The following is a 25677-nucleotide window of genomic DNA, read 5'->3' as shown; positions in this document are numbered from 1 at the left end:
CTCTTCAAAGAGACAAGACGGGTATGGCTACAGTGCAAGCCTTCCCCCCAATCCAGGGACGGGCGTGGCCATAGTGCCCCGTACAGGCGGAGATCTCTGCACGACGCAACACTGTTGCCTCTTCCCCCACACGTCACACCTGACAGGCGGAGTCCTGTTCCCACAAAGGCCTGTCAGGTACGGCTTGCAGACGGCGGGCCCTTCCTGGCAGCCAGAGCCCTAAAGTCGGAGGAGGCTGGGGCAGCCGGACCTCGGAGGAGCCGGCTACCAGCAGGCGGCCAATCCCTCCCTTGGGCCCCATGCGCCATCAACCAGATGACACACAGAGTGGCAACAGTGATCGCCCACCAGGCGGCGGGACTGTGGCCACGCCTCCCCGACCAAGCCTGCGTCATTAGCGTTACTGCTACAGTGATCAACAGCCGGCAAGACCCGCAAGCGGCGGGAGCGGCTTGTCGGCTTCGTACAAGAACAGGCGGTGGGCCCTAACTGTCGGCCAAGAGGCCTGCGACCAGAGGGAATGACGACCGGGCCCTACACCCAGCCAGATTACCATTGTACCCCTGGGGGCAGGCCTATATAAACCCCCTAGGGCACCCATGCAAAGGGGTTCGGCCCCTGTTAAGACTAGACTCATATCTAGAGGAGAGAGCGTGCCTGCCTTCTTCCACCTCTAGCAAACAGCTCGAGGAGCACCGTTGTACCACTTACGCATTAGTGATCATGTGGAGACCCCGCAGAGCAGGACTAGGGGTGTTATCTCCTAGGAGAGCCCTGAACCTGGGTAAAGTACGCCGGCGTACGTGTCTACGCCTCATCCCGCTTCCAGGCACCGGTGAAATTCTACTCGCTCCCACCATGATAAGCCATCCTTTGGCATATCTCGCACCCAACCCCTGACATTTGGCGCCCACCGTGGTGCGAGGTGCACCATCTCCCAGAGACCTGTTCTGGACGGGAACCCTATTCCTTCCTGGCGAGCGCAGCCAGCCCGGCACGCCAGACGGCGTCTGCGCTCAGGCGCTGCACATTGCAGAGATCGCCTACACAGATAGCTGCCTCGCCGATCTTGTTGGCGAGATTCGCCTCTCCGACGAGCCTCGTCCGATGCGGGCACCAATGGCCCCAAAGACCGCCTTGTGGGCCTCCTCGATCAGCTCCACGTCGCCAGCGAGCCTGCTGCTGACTTGGAGTCGGTTGGCTCCACCCACCCGATATTGGTCGACTCTGACACGGCTTCGCTCGACACGTTCCCCTCTAATGTGGTGGTCTACGATGAGTCGCTTCCTTGACTGGACAGTGGTGGCAGCACCGTCACGGAGGTACTCGTGATCAGCCACGACGAGCACTCTGGCGGGGGCCGGTCAGGACCCGTTGTAGACGACAATGCAAGACTTGGCTGCGCCAATCCCGGAGGACGCCGATGCCGAGACGCTCCAAGCGTGTCACGTCCAGCTCGTCGAGAGCGCTAGCCGGCTGGCCAGCATGAGACTCCTTTTGGAGGCCTACCAACGGGAGATGGACCATGCTGTAGGAGGCACTCCGGCTCCTGGTGGGCCTAGCCGTGTTGGCTTGATCAGGGAGCGTGGTGCAACCATCGCCAGCATGTTCGGGACAGACCGTCCCGTATATGCCACGCCTGCAGAGAACATACGAGCTGCCCAGGCGGCAGTAGACGAGCTAGACAAGCTTGAGGGCGATGAGCCTCATCACATGACGGAGCGAGTTCAGCAGCTCGTTGACACGGCTGCTGAGCAGCAAGATGCCGGCTGCCGCACTAAAGTGCCCAACCGGCGAAATTACGACCCACCACCTCGCCGAGACCAAGGCGCGACGTCCCGGACGCCGACTGGTGGCATCCATGATGTAAGAGACAAGGAGCTGGCTGCCAGCCGCAGCCGGACTCACATCACCATCGAGCGCGACCAAGATGGCTTCCCAAAGCAGTGTGACGGTGAGACGACTGCCCGCCGCCTCCTCCTCGCAGGGAGAGGCGCATCTCGCCGCCGCCAGTTGACTACCCATCACTCGGCGACCGCCTTGGCCACCAAGAAGGAATCGGAGAAAATGATGCCCGCCACCGGATCGATCGACTTAATCGGTCCCTGGCGCTAGAAGAGGAAGACAAGCTGGGTCCGCCTTGTTTTGGCCCCCGCATCCGAGATGAGCCCTTTCCCAAAGGGTTCACTCTCCCAAGAGATACCCCCAAGTACACCGGCTTTGTGAAGCCGGAGGACTGGCTGGTCGACTACTCCACACCGTCAGCATCGCCAATGGCAACAAGCGCGTTGTTGTGAAGTACGTCCCCCTCATGCTCCAGGGCACGACCCAGACATGGCTAAACAGCCTGAAGCCCCGCAGCGTCAACAGCTGGGTTGACTTTACTGAATCGTTCATCCGCAACTTCACCAGCACATACAAACGGCCACCCAAGCCTCGCCAGCTCTCCCTGTGCATCCAAGGCCCCAATGAGTCGACTCGCGACTATCTGACACGCTGGGCCGAGCTGCGCAACTCTTGCGAGGGTGTGCACGAGGTGCAGGCCATCGAGTACTTCACTGCCGGGTGCCGAGAGGGCACACTCCTCAAGCACCGGCTCCTCTGCGACGAGCCAGTGACCCTTGACGAGTTCTCCATGAAGGCGGAAATTCAATTCAATGCATCGGGCAAGGTGGCTCCCCAAGCCCCTCGGACCCCGACTGGCGACGCCAGTCGGCGGCAGCAACCGGTTTCCACAAGCCGGCAGGTGGCAGCAGTTGAAGATCAACAAACCAGAAGGGCAGCCTCATCCCAAGCGTCAAAAGGGCGGCAAGCCTAATTGGCTGCCCGCCTTCTCGTACGAGCAGACTCTTGATGCCCCCTGCAAGTTCCACAGCGGTGCGAAGCCATCCAATCACACCACTCGAAAGTGCCATTGGCTCACCAGGATTTCCAAGGGTGACGGACTCCAGCCCGCTCCCCCTGTCGGCCCGCCGCCTCATCCCCCGCAGCAGCCGGCAGTTCGGCCAGTCGGCGCCGTGCAGGATGATTATCCAGAGGAGCAGGGGGGCTACGTCATGTTCACCGGCATGGCCGATGATAGGCGCAGCAGGCGTCAGCAGCGGTTGGAAGTGAATGTAGTAGCATCAGAGACCCCGGAATTCATGCATTGGTCTGAGAAGCCCATCAGCTGTAGCAGAGCCGACCACCCGGAGGTGATGCCCAGTCCTGGCTCCTATGCTCTGGTATTGGAAGCCACGTTTGCCACAGAGAGGCGGGCTGCCTGTTTTTCCCGTGTCCTAATAGACGGCGGGAGCAGCATCAACATTCTGTACAAGGATACCATGGAGAAATTGGGAATCAAGCAGAGACACCTTCAGCCAAGTCGGACTGTTTGCCATGGCATAGTTCCTGGCCTTTCCTGCTCACTAATCGGCAAGACTCAGATAGATGTCCTCTTCAGGGCCAAAACTCATTTCCGCCGAGAGCCAGTCTGGTTTGAGGTGGTGGACCTTGAGAGCCCTTATCACGCACTGCTTGGTCGGCCTGCCTTGGCCAAGTTCATGGCCGTTCCCCACTATGCTTACCTAAAAATGAAGATGCCAAGCTCTAAGGGAATCCTGACCATAGCAGGAGACTACAAGAAGTCGTCTGCCTGCGCAGCGGAGAGCAGCCGGTTAGCCGAGTCTCTCGTGATCATAGCAGAGAATCGACTTCTTGACCGGGTTGTGGCAATGGCTGGCAAGTAACCGGAAATGTCACCCTACCCCAAGGAGTCGGAAGCCGAGGGCTCGTTCAAGCCGGCTAAAGAGACAAAGAAGATATCTTTGGACCTGGAGCACCCGGAGAGGTATGCTGTCATTGGCGCGAACCTTGATAGTAAATAGGAAGGCGAGCTCGATGATTTCCTCCATGAGAATTGGGACATTTTCGCATGGTCCCCCAAAGACATGCTAGGTGTACCGGCGGATTTCGCCGAGCACAAGTTACATGTCCGATCTGATGCCAAGCCCGTCTGGCAGCCCTTGCGCCGCCTATCAGAAGAGAAAAGAAGAGTTGTTGGGGAAGAGATAGCCCGGCTCTTGGCAGCCGGCTTCATCATGGAGGTGTTCTTTCCAGAATGGTTAGGAAATCCAGTCCTAGTACTGAAGAAGAACAAGCAGTGGCGCATCTGCATTGATTATACCAGCCTCAACAAAGCATGCCCCAAAGATCCATTTGCTATGTGCAGAATCGACCAAGTGATCGACTCCACAGCCGGATGCGAGTTGTTGAGTTTTTTGGATGCATACTCCGGGTACCACCAGATCAAGCTGGACCCGGCCGACAGGATGAAGACCGCCTTCATCACGCCATTTGGAGTCTTCTGCTACCTGACCATGACGTTCGGCTTGAGAAATGTCAGCGCCACCTTTCAGCGTTGCATGCAGAAGTGTCTCCTCAAACAACTCGACAGAAACGCTCATGTCTATGTAGATGATGTGGTGGTGAAGACAGAGAAGCGTGGACGCTACTAGAGGATCTCAAGGAGACTTTCGAGAACTTACGCCGATTTCAGATCAAAATCAACCCGGAGAAGTGTGTCTTTGGCGTACCAGCCGACCAGCTTCTTGGCTTTCTGGTCTCAGAGCGCAGCATAGAGTGCAACCCTGTGAAGATCAAGGACATCGAGAGGATGGAGGTGCCCACCCGACTGCTCGATGTGCAAAAATTCACCGGCTGCTTGGCATCTATCAGCCGTTTCATTAGTCGGCCGGGTGAGAAGGCCCTTCCCCTGTATCAGCTCATGAGTAAAACCACCTTTTTCGAGTGGAATGACAAGGCGGATGAAGCTTTTCTCCAGCTCAAGATGTTGACCACCCCGCCTGTCTTGGCGGCCCCGACTCCTAAGGAGCCCATGCTCCTCTACATTGGCGCTTCCAGCCAGGTGGTTAGCACCATCATAGTGGTGGAACAGAAAGAAGAAGGCAAAGCCCTACCAATCTAGAGGCCGGTGTATTACCTAAGCAAAGTATTGTCCGCCTCCAAGCAGAACTACCCCCACCATCAGAAGATGTGTTATGGCGTGCACTTTGCTGCCAAGAGACTGAAGCCATACTTCCAAGAGCACCCAATCACTATGGTCTGCACAGGTCCACTCGCTGGGATTATTGGATGTGTTATGGTGCGAGTTCCTTCATGTGCCAAGAAATGACAATGAGCAAGTCGACGCCTTGGCACGAATCGGCTCCACCTGGCAAGCAATACCAACCGACGTTGCCTTGCAACGACTGCTCAAGCCGTCCGTCAAGCCATCACCAGAGTCAGATTCTATATTTGTGCCGGCTCCTCCTGAAGTAGTCGGATCTGACTTGAGATCCCCGCCAACTGACGCGGGAACTTCGGCGGACAACCCGGGGACTGCAGCAGCCGGCCCGGGGACTTCATCAACTCAGCAAGCGGCAGCGACTCCAACCCACCGCCTCCCAGCCCAGCCTCCCTCGCACAAGTGGCAGTCCTGGCAGTCGAAGAAATTGCAGCATCTTCATGGGCCCAGCCCATCCTCAATTTTTTGGTGAAAAAAGAGCTGCCAACCAACGAGATCTTGGCCCGGCAAGTGCAACGCCGGGCGGCAGCATACAACATAGTCAACAGAGAGCTTGTGAGGCGCTGTGTCACTGGTGCTTACCAGCGCTGCATCGAGCCAGAGCAAGGCCAGGAAATCCTCAAAGATATCCATCGGGGCGAGTGTGGTCACCACGCGGCCTCAAGGGCTCTGGTGGCCAAGGCTTTCCACCATGGTTTTTTCTAGCCGACTGCCCTAGAAGACGCCAAGGACTAGGTCCAGAAATGCAAAGGGTGCCAGAAGTTTCGTTCAAAGGCTCACCAGCTGGCTTCTGCACTCAAGACAATTCCCATCGCTTGGCCCTTTGCCGTCTGGGGCCTTGATATGGTGGGACCATTCGAAACAGCAAGAGGTGGCTTGAATCATCTGCTTGTCGTGGTGGACAACTTCACCAAGTGGATAGAAGCAAAACCAATCAAGAAGTTGAATGGTCCGACATCTCCATCCGGTATGGCATACCACACGGCATCATCACCGACAATGGCACGAACTTCTCCAAAGGTGCCTTGGCCCGTTTCTGCGCGACGCAGGGCATCCGACTGGACCTAGCGTCTGTTGCCCATCCGCAATCAAACGGCCAGGTGGAGTGAGCAAACGACCTCATTTTATCTAGCATCAAGCCCTTACTGGTCGAGCCTCTAGAGCGGTTAGCCATCTGCTGGCTCGACGAGCTTCCAGCCGTCCTCTGGAGCCTGCGCACAACTCCGAACAAGGGAACCGGCTTTACGCCTTTCTTTCTCGTCTACGGTGCCGAAGCCGTCATCCCGACGGACATAGAATTCGACTCCCCTCGAGTCACCATGTACACCAAAGAGGAAGGAGAAGAAGCACGACAAGGCAGCGTCGATTTGCTGGAAGAGGGCCGGCTGTTGGCACTCAGCAGGTCCACCATCTACCAGCAGAGCCGGCGCTGATACTGCAACCAAAAGGTCAAGCCAAGATCCTTCCAAGAAGGAGACCTTCTGCTCCGGCTGATCCAGCAAACAGCCGGCCAGCACAAGCTCTCGGCACCTTGGGAAGGCCCTTCTATCGGCGTTCTGGGAACGGGGGTCCCCAGACTTGCCTGCCTGTGACCCATGGAGTGGCGGAGCCAGCAGGCCGTACGGCCCATCTTCACCAACAAGGCACCCAAGATCCTCGCGAGGGGCCAAGCCTCGCGAGGCGGACGACGTCAAGAACTCCTCAGGAGTGATCTGGTTAGGCAGGCTCGCGAGGAGCCGAGATATCAAGGCAAGGTGAACCTCACGAGGCTCTAATGATGTGAGCCATGATGATCGATGCAAGGCGGGCGCCAGGCAGGCGCCAGCGCGCACAGCGTCCTTGTTTCCTCTTTGGTGCAAGGGAGGCAAGCGCAGCCGCAGAGTACCGATGCCTCAGACAAAGGTTGCCATTTCGGTGCAACAAGACCAAGACCATGGACTACAAGACGGAGGTCATCATGGAGCCCAAGATGGCGTCACCACCAGAGCTTTGTGCAGGCGAAGACTACTTTCTGTAAGGATAGCTTGTACTAGCTGTCTCCCTTCAAATTAGCCTGCCATTGTTTCCCGCTCGATATTTGGGAAGAGGACCAGGGCCACTATAAATAGGACTAGCCACCATAGAGAGGCCAGAGGGCGGAGAAACACACAAGTTCATACGCACAAGAACACCTCAACCTCAGGAGGCAGTTCTTCTCTTGTACTGTTCATCATTAGCCCAAGAGGCAATCCACCACCACACTTTAGTAGGGTATTACACCACAACGGTGGCCCGAACCAGTATAAACCCTGTGCCTTTCTGTGTTGCGAGTTCGTCAAGTTTGTCCGCAAGATCTTAGCAAGCTAGAGCGTAGATTGGTAGAAGGGAAAGACTTCGCGTGCAACCCAGTGTTCGAACCTTAAGGGTAGCCGGAACCCCACGTCCGACATTTCGCGCCACGTAGGGGGTGCGCCATAGCTTCCTTTCCGTCAGTCCGTCGCTCCGTCGCCTCCATGTCGGACGCTCGCTGTCCCCGAGCTGAGCGTCGGGCAGCCCTTGCCGCCCGCGTCGCTCAGACGGCTCCCGTCGGTGGGCCACCTCGTCGTTCTCTGTCCCCCGCCGCCAACGCTGCCACCGGCCCAATGGGAAACGAGTAGCAGGCGTCCTCGCTGCATCCTTAAGTGCGGCAGGACGACCGCACCGCTACTCCATCACTCACCCCTGCCAGTTCTTCGTCCCACGCGCACCGCGCTCCCATGGATGCGCGGGCCACGATCATCGAGGCGAACGAGCTCCCGCGTTACCACCCCGTCGACGACCTCTATGAGGAGTGGCTCGACCGCGTCGCCGAGCTCGTCCAAGCCGTAGGGGGCTCTCCGATGCCGTCCCACTCTCTGCCTCCCCCTCAACCAGCCGCGGGCGATGGGGCTCATGGCGTGACTCCATTGCCTTGTCCCCAAGACGGTGCCTTGGCACCAAGGCGCGCACCTCTGCGGCGTGAACCACCACGCCCAGCACCCGCGCATGAAGAAAGGAGCTGCCAAGAAATCCCGCGGCCGCGAGAAGCTGCACCGGCGCTCCCTGCGCCACCTTGTCAAGACCGCGTGCCGCCTGCAGTGGCGCATCGCGGACCTCGCCAAGACCAAGCTCCACCTCAGAAGCGAGCCCCGGCAACCACAGCTGGCTGTTGTGCCTTCACCCCCGAGGTGCGTAGCGTTGCCTGGCCAGGCATGTTCAATCCAGGTCTACGTCCTTGATACGACGGCACCGCCGACCACGCAGAGTTCCTGTAGCTCTATGAGCTGAGCATCGAAGCGGCTAACGGCGACGAAAAAGTCATGGCGAACTAGTTTCCCATGGCTCTCAAGGATGGGGCCCGCTCCTAGCTCCTGAACCCACAGCACGGCTCGATCTCCTCCTGGGACGAGATGTGCGACCGCTTTGTCCCCAACTTCCAGGGCACTCACGACCGCCCACCGGCCGCGGACGATCTATGCCGCATCAAGCAACAGCCAGGAGAGACCCTCCAGAAGTACATCCAGCACTTCAACAACACCCGCCTCAAGATCCCCAAGGTCACGGACGAAGCCATCATCTCCACCTTCTCAGACGGCGTCCGTGACATCAAGATGAAGGAAGAGCTGGCTATCCACGAGGAGCTATGCACATCTCAAGAGCTGTTCAACCTGGCGACCAAGTGCGCAAGAGCTGAGGAGGGGCCCCTCTCTCTCCTTGAGCTGCCAGCTACAGGAGTGGAGGAGAAGAAGGCCAAGGCCAAGGACATGAAGTGCAAAGAGGCATTAGTGCTCGTAGCGGAGCCCGACACCAAGCGAGGCAGAGATCAGCCCGAGTCATCCTAGAACGGCCGCCCGTTCTGCTCCTTCCACAACCTGAACACCCACAACACCAGCAACTGTCAAGATCTCAGAGCCATTTGGGAAGGACGCTTCGGTCGACGCCCCGAGCGCAACGAGCGGGGCTACGGCCATAGAGGAGGACGCGGAGCCAGACGCTAGGACGATTGTAGCCTGCGCGAGGAGTGGCGCGACCGACCTCGTGAGGACCGTTGGTAGGACCAACCTCGCGAGGGCACCTGGAGGGACCCGCCTTGTGAGGATCGCCCGCAGGGCAACGCCGGTCTTCCCCCGTTGCCGCCTCCAAGAAGGAACGACGACCACCACCAAGACGAGGGGGCTGGGGGCTTCCAGGAGCCGCGTGCGATCGCTTGCATCTTAGGCGGTGCTCAGGCCCCAGCCTCTCAGCGCATCTTCTAATAGTTCGCTCACGAGGTGAACGCGATGCTCCCCAAGCTTGAGGCCACGCACCCGCTCAGGTGGTCCCAATGCGCCATCACCTTCAACTCGGTAGACCAGCTCAAGTGCGCAGCCACCGCTGGCACCCTGCCTATGCTATGCTACCTAATCATCAGCAATGTGCAAGTCACCAAGACTCTCATCGACGGCGGTGTAGGGCTCCACGTCCTATCCGTCGACAAGTTCGACAACCTCCAGGTGCCCTATGAGCAGCTCCAGCCAACCAAGCCTTTCTCAGGAGTGACTGACGGCTCCACCACATCGATAGGGCTGGTCCGCCTGCCTGTCACTTTCGGGGAGCGCAAGAACTACCACAACGAGCTCATCGACTTCGACCTCGCGCACATCTGCCTGCCGTACAATGCCATCCTCGGTTATCCAGCCCTGGCCAAGTTCATGGCAGTCACTCAACATGGCTACAACATCCTCAAGATGCCAGGAAGCGGGGGAATCATCACGGTCCCATGTGAAGAAAGGGATGCGGTGTGCTCCCTTGGGCGCGCCTTCCAAGCTGCAGCAATCGACAACCCTGGCAACAGAAGTGAAGGCCCTCCGGAGACCATCCCCAACAAGAAGCTGCTGCGCTGCGCAGGACCCCAAGAAGATGGCGTCGCTTCAGGAGCCTCATCAGGATCAGCGCGTGCTCCAGGGGCGCCTCCCTCCACCGCATAGGAAAGCGTGCCTGGCGCCCTCCTCCGGCAGGGCTCAGGGGTTCTCTCTTGGAGAGCCTTAGACCTTGCCAACCTCATGAGGGAGGCGCTTGGGCACCACTTGGAGGCGTGTCTCACGGCACACTTTCCTCAGGAGAGCACAGGGCAAGGAGTGCCCACCGCTCAGGAGTTCATCACCAAGACCACCGAAGAACTGCAAGAAGCAAGGGCCATGCGCGGCCACGGCCGCTCACAAGGCGCAGTCCCCCATCCAGGCGAGGATGCCGGGCTGCGCGCCTACATCGATATCCCAGGGCTCAACAGGGCCGCATCTCAGGAACGCTTCTGGCCATCACGTGCAGAACGCTATGAGGGTACACCACACAGCTATGTTCGCATGCCCTTCGGCTTGCCGAGCGTGGCGTCGGTCTATCAGCACAACGTGAGGCAAGTCCTGATGGCTCAGGAGGCCAGTTTCCGCGTTGTTCCGGAGGAGATGAGGATGGTCTTCAGGGAACCTCTCGAGCCCCCAGAGCCTCCCGAGGCTCAGGGTCCCGGTGGCTCATGAGGATCCATTCCTTCAACGCGTGGCTTCGGCTGCACCAACTCTAGTTCATCTACAGAACCAGGTGTCATCTCCCAAGTTCATTTAAGCTGGGAGCGCCCATCGGGCTGCATTATTACCAGGCCACATGGGTCCGTCCCTGTGGCATGTACCCCTTTTGCTATGTTTTCAGCTTACCTTATTGGGGGCGCCCCTCGGGCTGCATCAACCCCACGCCGCTCGTGCCAGGCCCAGTGGCATGTATCTTCCTGCATTTATCCAAGTCAATTTGCTCTTCATGCTTAGCCTGCCAACTGCTATCACCTGCTCGATCACCGCCCACCGCGGGTTTGTTTATTCCATGCAACCCGCTTGCACGTTAAAAGGGGGGCTCCTGAGCATCACGACTCAGGAGCGCTTACTGGCTCTCTAGCCCTCACCCCCTGGCCTTGACCACGGCATCGCGACCTGGCAAACCAGCGGCGGCTGAGCTTGCTCGAGCGTCGGGACCTGAGGACATAGAGTGCTTGCATATGACCACCTTGCAGGAACATACAGTCACCAAGACTCAAGACCAGGCGCAACCCGCCTTGAGGTAGGGCCTTGTGAGTCCCGCGCTGGCTCACAAGTGCCCAGATACACCTCGTAGCCCTGCCGTGCAAGCCACGTGTCAGGGCGGGGCTGTACATGCCCCGGAGGGGCCCCCCATCCCACGCCCAAGTGGAAGCTCCATGCTCCGCGCTGGCTGGCGACACTGTCGAGGAGCGGGTATGCTCGTGCACAAGTGGAAGCACTATGCTCCGCGCTGGTGATAAACAACTAAGGGCGACCCCACGGTCGCACCAACCTCAAGGAGCCCAGAGCTCAGCGCCTAGCCTCACAATGATGCCTCCCCTCGGGAGAGTCGCGCGTGGGGGCTGGGCATGGGTGCGGCGCTCGGGTCACGCCCAAGCGCACGCCACCTAACCAGGTCCCCCGGACCTAGGCGTCGCGTGCCCCTCCTGAGGCCTCGGCGAGGGAAGGTATGGAAATTGATTGAACGTCAAGGGGGACTCCTGAGCATCGCGACTCAGGAGCCTAACTGGTCTCGTAGCCCCTCACTCCTTGGTCCGTCCTAGTCTCCAGTCGGCCCAACGGAGGTTGAGGTATGCGCGGGGCCGGGCTCTGCCGACGTAGAACGTTAATCTATCCTCACGAACTCTCCCTATATGATGTTCGCACGACAAGGGGGACTCCTGAGCATCGCGACTCAGGAGCCTAACTGGTCACGTAGCCCCTTACTCCTTGGACCGTCCTGGTTTCCGGTCGGCCCAATGGCGGTTGAGGTATGTGCGGGGCCAGGCTCTGCCAACGCAGAACAAAGAAAATATGATGGTAAATGCAAAATCTCGAAGCAATTATTACAAGCATATTGTTCTCATGATACCAAATGAAAAGTCTAAACGCCTCCTCGAGGCCTGATGTATGTCGCAGGAATAAAACGAGAAGGATAGCTGTAGGTCACCCCTGGATGTCGCCGTCTCCTGCGGAAGGTGCTCCGCCATGGGCAACGATGTTCTCACCTTCACCACCAGCCGCAGGATCTGTGCCATCGCCAGACAGAGGATCAGAGACAAACCCGCAGAACTTCCCCAGCAAAGCCTCCACTTGACCTTGAACAGCTGCGGCGGCGGCTTCGCAGAGGTCTTCAGCCACAGGCTCCAGCAGCTCATCAAGGCGAGCGTTGGGGTCTCGGAGGTCCAGATGGCTGAGGAGGCGAGTCAGTGCGGCCAAAGACAGAACATGAGCTTCTTCCTCCGCCATGGGACCGAGGCTCTCAACGACCTCCTCAAGCTCCTTCACCACGAGAGGAAGCAGCTGGGCGGGGCCGTCCTCGTCAGTGTCCAGCGGCCTCTCCAGGACGTGCTCGTAGGGCATCCTCAGTGCCTTGCGAGATGTTTTCTTGAGATCAGCGAAGGCCACATGGTCTTCGGCCAGGACTCGTGCCTTGGCGGCATGATCAGCCTCCTTCGCCTCCAACTTGTGCTCCAGCTCTTCCAACCGGGTGCGCTCGGCAGCCTGCTTCTTCCCTAGCTCCGCCAGCTCAGCATCACGGTTCTTGACGGCCTCCTCCCAGGCCTTCATCTCCTTCTCCTCTGATTGGCGGCGGCATACCTCTTCAGCATGCTTGTCGCGCAGGCTCTGCAACTCGCCCTCCAGTGCTTGGCAGCGGTCACGGGCGGCCTTGGCGTCTTTTAGCGCCACCTGACGATCGGCTGCAGCGTCGACGGCCCCTTGCTTCTCCCTCTCGGAAGCCACAACAGCCTGGCCCAGCGCTGCGTGTACCGCCAGGTCAGAGTGAAGCTAGTCGGAGGCCAACTCCAGACACCCGGCCACCAGGCGCGGGTCAGCGCTGAGGAGATCCGCCTGCAGTTGGGTCATCTTCAAAAAGGCACGCTCCAAGACGGCAGCAGGAGTAGAGGAACAATGGAGTGGAGGTGCAGTAGTAGGAGGAAGTGGCACCGTCACCAGGACTTGGGAGACCGCGGGCCCCGGAGCAGCTGGGATCTCGTCATCCGCGCTAAGCACTGGCACCTCCAGAGCCAGCGGGGCCATGGGGGCGGGCTTCACGCGGCGATGCTCCTCTTGGCCCCGCGAGGACGACCGGGCTGGGGAGACACGGGGGATGTTGCCTCCTTGCTCTGCAGAGGGAGGCACAACCGCCGTACCTTCCTTCCTCTTCTTCACCAAAGATGCCGACCTGATTAACCAAAGGCGAGCGTCAGGAAATAACAAGTAACAGCAGGGATAGAGCAAAGTTCGAGGCACCTACCGGTCCATCACCAAGTACTTCACCTTTTGCTTGTGAAGCTTGAGGCCTGATAGCATCGAGGCCTGAGGGGCACGCGTCTGGGCCACGACGGTGCCATGCGGTGCGGAGACAAAACCTGATCCAGCCCGAGGAGGTGTTGTGGTGGAGGCGGCACCACGATCAACTAGCGTGGACCTACCCTTCGTCGGGACGAGGGGTTGCTCCTTCCCTCCTTGGTAGGAGTCGGCCTCAGCATCATCAGGAAGGGTGCGGAGAATCTCGGCCTTGCTCGGAGTGGAGGTCTCCTCCACCTCTTCTGGGGTCTCCTCCGAGTCCACCTCCTCTTCCCCCTCTCCGTGGGACGCGCCATATGACACATCCACCGGTTTTTGCGTCGAAGGATCTCCTGAAAACACCGGCGGCACCAGCCCGCGCGCATCAAAAGTAGGCCTGGTGGCGACGAACTCCACCAGGTCCCTGCGTTGGAACAGGGGAATGAAGGCAGTAGGTAGATACTCCTGGTTGTCTCCGACTATGAGATGCAGGACGGCGTCCCGTTCGTCGTCAGGCAGGTCCCCCGGCCTTAGGCGGGCCTTGGTTTCCCCTCCTTCAAGCTCCTAGAAGGGGCGCGCGCGCCTGGAGTGGGGCAACCCACAGCGTCAAGAACTCCCTCAGGAGCATCGCTCCCGTTATTTTGGCCGCCCTCGCGTTGCCTGGCTTCACGTCAGTCGTCATCTGCCCCAACACAGACGATGCCCACTCATCGACAAGCTCCGCCCTGGGCCACTCCTTGCCTTGCTGGGGGGCCTCCGTCGGCAACACCAAGCGCGGATGGGCGAGCTTGTCATCCATCATGACCCACTTGGATCAAATGTTGTCGGCCCTCTTCCCGGTGCTCGAGATCGAGTTGGCCTTGCCGGACACAACGAAGTTGGCACATCCAGAGATGTGACCCTCGCTGACGCGGAGGAAGAAGAAATGGCGCAAGAGCGCCACGGACGGCATCACGCCTAGGTACGCCTCACAGTAGTAGGCAAAGATGGACAGGAGGAGGACAGAGTTGGGATGGAGATGCAATGCTTGGAGCCCATAGTGGTCGAGGACTTCATAAAAGAAATCAGAGAAGGGAGGAACCAACCCAACGGCAACGCTGCTCGAGAAGAAGGGAAAGAAGGTACTCCCCTCAGGCTCCGGCTCATCGGAGGCAAGCCAGAGCTCCTTCTTTCCCCACTCGTTGCTCTCTCCCGCTGTTCGCAGACGCACGGAGGCAATGATCTTCTCCGTGACGGTGGGTGCCTCAAGAGCAAGCTCGTACCAAGCAGGAGTCGAGGAAGACTTGACCTTGCGCGGCGCAATGAGCGGCAGATGCAGAGCAAGGCCGGAGGAGATCTGTAGGTAGCGGCGGCGAAGAGCGAGAAAGGGGATCTGGAGCGACGCAAGGAAGAAGCAATGAAGGCAAGTGCCACCCACGCCAGCCTTTTGTCAGGTCAAGCAGTTGCCAAGGCAGCGTGGGGAAGCGGAGACGCCCACGTCCAATCAACCGCCACACGTCAACCAAGGCCGCAGGCTTTGGGGGCCCGCGGTGCTCCGAACTTGACCCTTGGCTTCGCCGCGAAGCCAAGCCCGCACGCATCTTGGGCCCGGGGGCTACTGTCGGCGTTCTGGGAACGGGGGTCCCCAGACTTGCCTTCCTGCGGCCCATGGAGTGGTGGAGCCAGCAGGCCGTATGGCCCATCTTCACCAACAAGGCACCCTAGACCCTCGCGAGGGGCCAAGCCTCGCAAGGCGGATGACATCAAGACCTCCTTAGGAGTGACCTGGTCAGGCAGGTTCGCGAGGAGCGGAGATATCAAGTCAAGGCGAACTTCACAAGGCTCTCATGACGTGAGCCATGACGATCGATGCCAGGCGGGCGCTAGCGCGCGCAGCGTCCATGTTTCCTCTTTGGTGCAAGGGAGGCAAGCGCAACCGCGAAGTACCGAGGCCTCAGGCAAAGGTTGCCATTTCGGTGCAACAAGACCAAGACCATGGACTGCAAGACGGAGATCATCGTGGAGCCCAAGACGGTTTCACCACCAGAGCTTTGTGCAGGCGAAGACTACCTTCTGTCAGGATAGCTTGTACTAGCTGTCTTGCTTCAAATTAGCCCGCCATTGTTGGCTCCCTTCCTTCTTGATATATGGGAAGAGGGCCAGGGCCTCTATAAATAGGACTTGCCACCATAGGGAGGCCAGAGGCCGGAGAAACACACGAGTTCATATGCACAATAACACCTCAACCTCAGGAGGCAGTTCTTCTCTTGTACTGTTCATCACCAGCACAAGAGGCAATCCACCACCACACTGGAGTAGGGTATTACAGCACAACCGTGGCCCAAAACAGTATAAACCCTGCGTCTTTCTGTGCTGCGAGTTCATCAAGTTTGTCCGCAAGATCTTAGCGAGCTAGAGCGTAGATTGGTAGAAGGGAAAGACTTTGCACGCGCCCCAGTGTTCAAACCTTAAGGGTAGCCGGAACCCCACGTCTGGCACCTTCATCATCAGCAAGGTGTTGGGTAACGAATCCTACTACCTCATCGACGCTCAGAAGCCTCGAGCACCCAAAAGAGATGACTTCAGTAAGGAGACAAAGCGACCATGGAATGTGAACCTTCTTCGGAGGTTTTACAGCTAAAAAGCAGTATGTATCACGCCGACTTCTGTATTAAGTACAAAGACTCGGGGTCCCCCGAGAAGAGCTCGGGGACTGCCCTCTTTTGTCTATATAATAAGTATTACGCCTGTCATTCGTGTTATTTCATTAATCTGTCTGGCACCGGGTTCGACTAGTCGACCCGGGGACTTTCCGCCTTGTACTATGACATGCTTCCTACAGCCGGACAAGTAGTGTGTCGGCACCCTAGCTTTCTCCTGCCAGAGGCCGCAGCCTGCAGAGCAGCTGTTCGGTCGGTAGGAGTCAAGGCGAAAAGGGCGCCTGCATGAAAAATGGCTAAGGACTTAAGGCATTTACATAGTCCAAGACGACTTCTCGCCTCACCAACCGGTTGCCGAGCAACCGGCCAGCCGGTTTTTACTTCACTTGCCAAGAAAACTCTAGCCGGCCAAGTACTTGCCTTCCCAAAAGTAGCTAAGTACTTAACCCAGCCACAGTCCGCATAGCGGCTGTTTGGCTGGCAAGACGACAACCAAGGGAAGGCGGCAAAGGAAAAAGCCAAAAGAGTAGAAAGAAAGGAAAGGTAGAACTCAGATAAAATATTTACACATCAAAGGCCCTTGGCCGACATCCAACATAAGTTTCAAATACACCCCGCGGGTGGAATTGTGCAAAGCTAACCAAGTTCATTGAGGCTAATAAACAGGGAGAAATAAAAAGTAAAGTGGCATCCTAGGGATCGGCGGACGGGTTCGGCGGAGTGGTGGAGTTGGTGGTGTCGGCTGGACGAGCGGCCGGCTGGTCGGTCCCCGCTTGTTCCCCTCCAGCGGAAGCCAGCTCATTCGGGCGCGGTTCGTTGCTGGAGGCGCGGTCGAGTTGGGGCTGGCTGTCCGCTCCGACCTCTGGCGCCTCCTCTTCGCCTTCCTCCTCCTCCTCGTCTTCTCCCTCGTCAGTGGAGTCGATCACCTCGGCCGAGTCCTCGCCCTCCTCCGGGTTCAGCCTGAACCATTCTAGCGGCGGCTCGGTGCCGTCCTCAGCCGGCTCTGGGATGAAGACTCCGGTGTCGGTGTACTCGGTGATGGTCGCCGCCCGCTTGACGATTTCGCCCTCCACCACCACCAGCTCCTCCTGGGCCTTCTGTCGGAACATGGTCAACTGGGCTAGATCTAGCCCAGGGTACCACGCCTTGATGAACTCCAAGGCTCGGCGTGCTCCGGCCTGGGCCGAGGAGCCCTTCCACGCCTCAAGGCAGCCAGCCGCCACCTCCAACCAGTCGGGCCACAAAGCGGTGATCGCCTAGGCGCCGACACGTTGAAGGCGGCACAACATCCGATGAGTTGGCCGAAGACGGGCCTGGATGCTGAGAAGCTGCTCGCGAAGGGTACGAGGGGCATTGGCGGCGATCCTCTCGCCTTCCGCCCTTCGTTCTTCACGGTCGGCCTCGATAGCCTGGTTGGTGGCACCAGAGTGGCCTGGAAAGAAGTCTGTCAGGACTAAGCAAAAGAGTCAGAGCAAGAAGAGAAGAAGCCGGCTTGGCTAGAGGCTGGCGACTTAAAAGAAAAGTAAAGAAGGTCGCCTACCGTCAACCATATCCTCGATTTCACCAAAGCCGGCTATCAGCATCACCTCCTTGTCGGTCCAGGCGGAGCGTTCGATCTCGAACTCGGTGAGAAGACCTGCCTCCTTGTCCTCCACCTCCTTCTGGGCCTTCGGGAGAAGCCCCGCCTGCTCCGCCAGCTACGTGGCCAGCCGGTCACGTTCTTCAACCAGCTTGTTGCAGTCCACCACTTTGGCATGCAACACGGCGTTGGCCTTGCCCAGTTGCCATTGAAGGATGGCGTTGGCCTCTGCAAAATCAGAAAAAGAAGGAAACAACAACAATCAGCAAAGAAAGATGTAGCCCCAGGAAGATCCGGCCCGACTGCTCAGCAGTCGGACCGGATCTCGGGGACTACAGCCTGCAGGTGCGCGAGCGCGCCCCTGCAGAAAGAAGAGGACTTACTCTGGCTCTCCGACAAGTCGGCGGCGCATTGGTCCAACTCCTGGTCTCTGGAGTTGAAGGCGGTCGCGTGGAGGTTAAGATAGTCCTGCAGCAAATATATTAGTACTTGGAGCTTGCGAGTTAGAGTTCCGGGCCGCCTGCTCAGTAGCCGGCCCTGAACTCGGGGACTACACCCAGTAGGTGCACTGGCGCGCCCCCACGAAGCAATATGAAAATTGAAAATAAAGGAGCAAGAGGTATACCTGGATGGCCTCTCACGACTCCACGAACGCCTTGTTGCAATGCTTGAGAGCATCAGCCTAAGCGCGGAGTTTGGCTTGGACCTCCAGGACCGCCTTGTTCAGGTGGGTCGTCCCGCCTCCCCGCTCCCATCCAGCGGGCATGGCGCTGGTCGCCTCGGTGTCCAGGATGGAGGAGCTCGAGGCACCGACCTCCAGTTGGCATGGCGCCGAGGCCGCCTTCGCAGGCCGGTGGCGCAAGGGTGTGCGGGCCCCGGGAGTCGGGCCCGTCAGCATCTCATTTCCGGCCGGCGGCACCAGTGGGTCGGCCGGCTGCTTGTCTCGCACCTCCTCAAAAGGTGCTGGCGGTGGCACGATTACATCCGGAATGGCGGCGTCGTCGCCCTCTATCTCCATGATAGGTTTCTCGCTCCCGGTTTCCCCAGTCTGCGCCAGAAACTCCGGTAGTGGCGGCGCAGAGTTCAGGGGGACGAAGAACGTCGCCGACTGACGGCGCGCGGCTTCTTCAGCCTGCTTCTTCGCCTCATCAGCGGCCTCGGCCTCCGCCAGCTTCTTCAGGGTGCCGACCTCCGCCTTGTCCGCCTCCGCCTTCTCCAGGCAGGAAGCCTCCTCGCGCGCTTCCCACACGTTCCACTCCGTCGCCTCCCGGAGGTCGGCGGCCGGATCAATCCACCGGGTGGTGGTGGAGGTCTCCACTGACATCACGATGGAGGCGGCGACCGACTTCTGAAGAACGAGCGGGGCCCTAAATCAAAGGGAACGGAGTAGAGAAGACTCAGATGAGATCGGCAAGAAAGAAGAAAATACGAAAGAAGTCAGAACTTACGCAGAAACCAACGGCGGCGTCTTCACCACCTTGCGGAAGCGGTCGGCTTTCGCGGCCGATTCGTCCCGCTTGGTCACTGCAGCCGAGCCCCTGGGTTTGTTCGGCCGGCTGCCAAACAGGCTCTGCGTGGCTCTGCGCTTATGCACGCCGCCTCGGGCTGCCGGCGCGCCGGACGAGCTCGCGCCCTGCTGGTCGGAGCCCGGCTGGTGACGCGGGATGACTTCCCCCGCTTCGTCATCTGGCCAGTCCTCGAGGCTGGCTCCGAGCCCCGAGCCGCCCGAGGCACCGGCTCCTCCCTCGGCGTCGTCCTCCAAAGCCGCCGCCCCCAAGTCGGGGTCATCTACGTCGCTCTTCGCTCGATCGGGGAGAAATCGGCGCTCCAGCCCTGCGGAGCCGGCTGCCGACTGGAGGAGGGCACTCTGTCCAAAGAGCCGATTGGTCAGATTAGGCAAATGGAACCCGGCAAAGAGGAAGAAAAACAGAAGGAAGGGAAAATTACCATAGGCGGGGGTTGGCACGGGAATACGGCTCCTTGCCAAACTACCACTCCTCCGTGAGCTTGCAGTTCGCAAGGTAGTTCACCATGTGAGCTACCTCTATGTGAGGCATCTCTTTGGTGCACAGATGGCTTGGCTCCCGATGACTGCTCATCTGACTTATCATGTGAGGGCGGCCCTGGAGCAGGAGCACCCGACGCGCCACGAAGGCGGACAACAAGTCAGACCCGGTCAGGCCCTCTGACTGTACCATCACCCGGAGCCGTGCGATGACGACGGCTCCCGGTATGACCAGTTAGGCCGCTTCCCAATCGGCGGGCAGGCAACATAAGCTGGCAGATTGACCTAGTCACCCTCCGTGAAGAAGCTCTTCACGTAAAAGTATGACTGCTGCCACAACTTCACCGATTGGATCAGCGTGATGGGAGGAAATGGATTGTCGGCCCCCTGCCTCCGCACCGCAATGAAGGAGCCACACTGAGCCGGCACCCCCGCGATGATGGTGCCAAGCTTGGTGTAGAAGAACTCCCCTAGAGCTCGATGGTGGGGAGGATGCCGTGGAAGCCTTCGCACAAGGTGATGAAGGTGGACAGCAACCACCATGTTCGGGGTGAGGTGGTGCGGCTAGAGATTGTAGAATTCGAGGAAGGCTCGGAGAAAGCCGCTCGCCGGCAGGCCGAGGCCGCGCAGCCAATGTGAGCGGAAGATGACCCGCTCGCCCTCCTCCGGCGCCGGCGATATCTCCCCCTTCGGCGCGAGACGAACCCCCAGGTAGTCCGTGCGGGCAGCTGATACGTCTCCAACATATCTACTTTTCCAAACACTTTTGCCCTTGTTTTGGACTCTAACTTGCATGATTTGAATGGAACTAACCCGGACTGACGTTGTTTTCAGCAGAATTACCATGGTGTTATTTATGAGCAGAAACAAACGTTCTCGGAATGACCTGAAACTTCACGGAGCAACTTTTTAGAAAATATAAAAAATACCTGCAAAAGATGCAGGCCAGGGGGCCCACCACCTCTCCACGAGGGTGGGGGGCGCGCCCCCTACCTCGTGGGCCCCCTGGTGCCTCTCCGACTCCAACTCCAACTCTATATATTGTGTTTCGGGGAGAAAAAATCAGAGAGAAGAATTCATCGCGTTTTACGATACGAAGCCGCCGCCAAGCCCTAAAACCTCTTGGGAGGGCTAATCTGGAGTCCGTTCGGGGCTCCGGAGAGGGGAATCCGTCGCCATCGTCATCATCAACCATCCTCCATCACCAATTTCATGATGCTCACCGCCATGCGAGAGTAATTCCATCATAGGCTTGCTGGGCGGTGATGGGTTGGATGGGATCTATCATGTAATCGAGTTAGTTTTGTTAAGGTTTGATCCCTAGTGTGCACTATGTTCTGAGATTGATGTTGCTATGACTTTGCTATGCTTAATGCTTGTCACTAGGGCCTGAGTGCCATGATTTCTAATCTGAACCTATTATGTTTTCATCAATATATGAGTGTTCTTGATCCTATCTTGCAAGTCTATAGTCACCTATTATGTGTTATGATCCATTAAACCCGAACTGACAATAATCGGGATACTTACTGGTGATGACCGTAGTTTGAGTAGTTCATGTATTCACTATGTGTTAATGCTTTGTTCCGGTACTCTATTAAAAGGAGGCCTTAATATCCCTAAGTTTTCGTAAGGACCCCGCTGCCACAGGAGGGTAGGACAAAAGATGTCATGCAAGTTCTTTTCCATAAGCACGTATGACTATGTTCGGAACACATGCCTACATTATATCAATGAACTGGAGCTAATTCTGTGTCGCCCTAGGTTATGACTGTTACATGATGAACCGCATCCAGCATAATTCTCCATCACTGATCCATTGCCTATGAGCTTTCCATATATTGTTCTTCGCTTATTTACTTTCCCATTTCTATTGCTATCATCACTACAGAGTACCAAAAACATTACTTTTACTACCGTTACCTTTTGTTACCGTTACCACTACTATCATATTACTTTGCTACTAACACTACTAGGAAAAGGCCTACTAATGGCGCACCTAATTTGGCCATTAATGGCGCATTAGTGGTGCGCCATTAGTAGCACGCCATTAGTATATTTTACTAATGGCGCACCACTGGTGCGCCATTAGTATCTGGTATACTAATGGCGCACCTCAGATGCGCCATTAGTGTATACAATAGTGCGCCATTAGTATGCCTCCCAGGGGGCCATGTATACCCAGGTGCTTTGGCATACTAATGGTGCACGGCAACAGGATGCGCCATTAGTAACTTCGGGATACTAATGGCGCACTGTTTAATGATGCGCCATTAGTATCCTTTGGCATACTAATGGCGCACTATGATGTGATGCGCCATTAGTATGAATATTAGGTTTTTTTATTTTTTAATTTTCTGTTTTTGCACAGGTTACAAAATGTATAATTGGACAAAATATAGACAGCACACATCAACAACAGATTCATCGAATACAATAGAAGATTAGTCTCTGAATACAATTCATCATTTTAGTCTCCGAATACAATTCATCATATTAGTATCCGAATTGAAAAGACCGAACAAAGATAGAACATTATATTACAAGTCTCGAGACTGCGAGTTTGTCTTCACATTACAAGTCGATATCGATCATCTAAACTACCATCACATAGAAGAGAGCTGCGGTCATCACGATGAGCATCATCACGATGAAACTCATCTTCATCCGGTTCCTCCAACGCTCCCTCCCCTCTCCCGCTAGATAGCGGGCGTATCTAGATTCGGCCTCGGCCCTAGTGGCATACCCTTTGTAACTGTTACCGCTGAATCGGTGAACCTGTCTCCGACACTCCTCCCAGTCGTCATAGACTCCGGGAACCTTACCCTTGTACACGACATACCACAGCATCGCTATGCAGTAGCCAAACGAAACGTTAGTACCAATTCACAGACAATACATAAGCAATATATAAGTATGCAACAGAATGATCGGAAGAGAAAAGCAAGACATTAATAGCATCGATTACATCTATGTTGAACGACTCTTGAAACCAAAGAGACATACTACAAGTTCATTAAAGTTTAATTACAACATGAGCCAATCGATGTTTCAGAACTAGACACAGCATCACTGCTTTCGACTCGACTCAAGGGACCGGAGTGTGGATGAAGCCGCCGTCTATCGTGGGAGTCATGAAACAACGGGCGTTGTTAGCCTGCATTTGTAGGATTGTGTCGATGTCACTGTTGGACGGTTGATTTCTGAGGTAGAACTGCCCCGCGGTACGAAGGACATCTTGATGGATGATTTCCGCAAACTCCGACTGGATGCGAAAGAATTCTTGTCTGATGTCCGCGTCCTGGATTGCCGACACGCTCGCGGCCCAATCTTTGAGTCTACTCGGTAGCAGAAGTTGATGATGGTCCCGTACGATCGCCCGCATGTGATGGATGGCGTAGTAGGCACCCTTCTGACCGCCAGGCGGCTGCTTGACGCAGCAGAACGTCGTATTGTGGGAGAACACGTGCTTGCCGTACTTACGAATAGGCCTGGTGAAGGTGCCTCCAGATTTGACGTAGCCGGGGAGAACATCATCAAGAACCTTCTTGACATTTGTGTAGTCTACGTTCGACTGACGGTCCGGGTCGAAATACGTGGCCATGGAATATTTGGGGCTTAGGAGGATGAGCGTGCAACGTGTGTCACTGTAGAAAACACGGAATGTTAAAAGAAAAACGATCAAAATCTAAGAATTCATATGTTACGGGGCGGTTGAGGGGAGGACTTACTCGGGAAAGTAAGGCACGAGGAAGTTATCCTTATCTTGGTTTGCCAGAATGACGCCTTCGAGGTAAGAACTCGCGACTTGCCGGTCCCCAGCGCTGCCCAAGATCTTGGCACGCATGTAGAAGGGGTCGACTATCACGATGTCCGGGGTCTTGTCGCGAATGATCCGCATCTCCATACTCAGCGAAAATAGCCGAACGAAGGTGTAGTGCAGCGGATGAAGGTTCAACATAGCGTGCATGTCATCAAACCGCAGGACGATCGTACCCCCGATGGAGTTATCCACAAAGCCCTTGCCCTTTGGCACCTTGGCCGCGAAAACCGGGTATGCCACATCCTTCTCTCTGAGACGCCGCTTCTCCAAATAAAGAACACTGTCATGAAGACTCCGCATAGAACCGGTTGCAGCATCGAGCATATTTCTCGGTAGCATCGGCCTACCTGCCACATGCACCCTCCTCGAGATATCCTCAGGTGAAGGTGGCCCGTCCTGAGCACGGATCATACTCGGTGCCAGCTGGCCCGCACCCTTGTTAGTCTTTCTTTTGCGTGCCTTCTTCTTCTCCTGTAATGGGACCGAGTTCTGCTCACAGACCGCCTTCTTGAGTGTGTTGGGGCTGATCATATTTTGCACCTCGCCTATCTGAGGCTCGGTGAAGGCGGCAGCTGGAGGCATATCCTGAGAGCTGAACTGCAGACGACGCCTGTTGCAACTTGGCTTCTCCGCCGTACCAGCTAGATCGCGCATGTCTTTTGTTGGGTTGGGTTCTTGAGAAGGAGGCCCCATGAAGTCGCCACCGTACCCATGATCGGCAAAGTACTGATCGACGTTGGCAAATGTATCGTCGTCGTCGTCATTCTGATCCTGTGCCATATGCATATTTGGATCCAGTGGCATAGGGATGTCCGGCACCGTTGCGGCGGTCTTGCCATGGGGCCGACTTGGCGCCGGCACGACTGGCGGTGTTGTCTGTGGGGTGGTGTCCCCCGCCCCCAAACTAATCTGGGTGTTCGGCCAAAGCAGGGGCCAGCTCAGGCAGGCGCTGAGGGTCATCACGTCATCATCGTCGGCCCCGACGGGTCGAATCGGAGGTAACAAATCGTCGCAGCCTGGCAGCACCCGAACCAGATGAACCCTAAACAAGTTGGGTGGCATCTGGGTACCGTGGAACAAGGGGTTGCCCGGTTGAACGATTTTGCCCTTGGCGACATCGACCAACTCGTTGTTCACGAAGTGCAGGAGAGTGCACGGAACGTCGGCGGCGCCCTGCGAAAACATGTAGGGCGTCAGGGATGCCCAGTCAAAGGCAAGGAGATGAAGTCCTCGGCCGAGAGAGGCTTAATTATTTACCGTGATGATGGCGTCGAGCTCGGCTAATGTCGAGGCACCGCCAACGGCGGGCGTGCAGTTGACGGAGGGGTCGCTTGCTGCAGAGGTGCCGGCCGGCGTACACCCGGGTGCATTAAGCTCCCGTGCCGGCGTCGGAGACACCAATGCCGCCGCCGGAGACACCAATGGCCCCGCCATCGCGTTCTGCGAGTTGTTGGCCGTGAAGCTAGGAATCGGGGGCGGCCTCTGTTGGCCGCCCGCAATCCACGCACTAATCCCCTGGATCAAGGTAGGCACAATGGCGGTGATCGTCGCTCCAAGTTGTTGTTGCACTTGCTCTTGGACAATCTCCGGAATCCGCGCCACCTGTGCCCTGAGTTCTTGAACCTCGCGCGCCTGGCTTTCCGAGCTGGTATTTTTCTCCTTTCGCCCACCATTGTTATAGTATGACGACCATTTTGTCGACAAGCCTTTGCCGGCCACACGACCAGCTGACGTCGGCTTACTGAGCTTATCCTTGTTCTTCATTACATTCAACTCCCTATTTAGAGTGGTGTCCCAAGGGTTGCTCTTAGTCGACCCCGCGCTACTGCTTTCAGTCGCCTACGGAAGGAATGTGAACCATTTAGAAATTTGGCTTCATTAATTAGAATGCAACCATATGGAGCTAATTACGCGGGGGTGTATTCCTTACCAGAACAAGCTCAAGCGCCCTGGTCTTCGGATCCGTGGTAAGCTCCTTTGTTTTTGGGTCCTTCTTGTACCGGGCCCTGACAAAGTTCCTGGTCTGCTTGTCACCGTATTTATCAAAGAGGGGCGGTAGGCCTTGCTCGGCACGGTCCGCCTCCTCCTTGTCCCATATAGGCTCCGCCACTCTGTAACCGCCGGGACCGAGTGTGTGTTCCCCTAAGTTCAGCTCCCACATTTCTTTCCCCCACTTACTTGATTCGGAGCTTGCGGTGCTCGAACAATTGATCTTGAAGTCATTGTAGTCATCTTC

Source organism: Triticum urartu, chromosome 6 (assembly GCF_003073215.2).
Source record: "Triticum urartu cultivar G1812 chromosome 6, Tu2.1, whole genome shotgun sequence".
NCBI lineage: Eukaryota > Viridiplantae > Streptophyta > Magnoliopsida > Poales > Poaceae > Triticum > Triticum urartu.
The sequence above is the reverse complement of the archived record's forward strand: the minus strand, read 5'-3'. Positions refer to the sequence as shown.